Genomic DNA, 1,116 nt, shown 5'->3' with positions numbered 1-1,116 from the left:
TCACATTCTTCGTTCGGTATCGCTCTTCCCAACATATTTCTGACCGACGGAGCACAGTTATTTCTGCTCCTTAAAGTTAGTGTACATTTACTGCTCATTCTTTTGTTCGTTCTTATGTATGTGTGTGTGAAAGAGAGAGGACAGATACAAACAATAATGTATTCCATTATTGCTTTCATAGATGCTGGCTTTGAACAACACCTTACTGTACCGGTGTCAGTGACATTGAGTTAGGGTGAGCTGTAAAAAACTGTGAGCAATTATGAGAAGGGAACAAGGGTCACTGGTGTGTTTACACAACCCTACTCTACCATCCCAAGCACTCAGGCATTCACAGTTCACTTCATCCCAGATGTTTTCGTTGATGTTTACATGTTAATGTAACAGGCATCCTTATTTTATTAATTCTTCACGAATCATAGCACATCACAAGATGGGTTTAGGGGAGAAAATTAAAATAATAAAAAAAGCCAGGTGTGCCAGACGAGTCTTTTCACATATGTAAGAAAAAGAAATTGATTTTAGAACTTTGAAAAAATGATCCCAAGGCCAACCACGGGAACACGCAAATTTCTGAACCCACAGTCAGTGGTGGGGGGGACACAACCTGGCCGCACTATGGGGTGGTACTACTACTCTGCGGCCAGGTTGTGTTAGGAAGAATACTGCCACCGTATTCCCTGCGTGTCGTAAAAGGCGACTAAAAGGGGCGGGAGTGAGTGGACTAGGGACCCCCTCCTCTGTTTTTAGTTCCTAAAAAGAGACAGGCCAGAGAAAGGGATGGGGGATGGAGTTATCCCCGTACCCTGAAGATTGGGTCTATGAATGTGCGTGGATGTAGTACAATTGAGGCTAAAAGGGAGGAGATTGGGAGAATGTTTGTGAGAAGAAAGTTGGATGTGTTAGCTTTGAGTGAAACGAAGATGAAAGGGAAGGGGAATCTATGTTTGGAAGTGTGAATGGAAGATTGTCAGGTGTTGATAGAGGAAGGGCAAAGAGAAGGTGTGGCCTTGTTAGTTAGTCCGGAAGTACAGCAGTGTGTGATTGAATGGAAGGAGGTGTCATCGAGACTGATGTGGGTGAAAGCGAAATTTGAACATGAGTTGTGGGTGTTTT

Source organism: Coenobita brevimanus, unplaced genomic scaffold (genome assembly GCF_032717465.1).
Source record: "Coenobita brevimanus isolate Jiangsu-jjx unplaced genomic scaffold, ASM3271746v2 jjx.HiC_scaffold_3188, whole genome shotgun sequence".
Taxonomy (NCBI): Eukaryota; Metazoa; Arthropoda; class Malacostraca; order Decapoda; family Coenobitidae; genus Coenobita; species Coenobita brevimanus.
The sequence above is the reverse complement of the archived record's forward strand: the minus strand, read 5'-3'. Positions refer to the sequence as shown.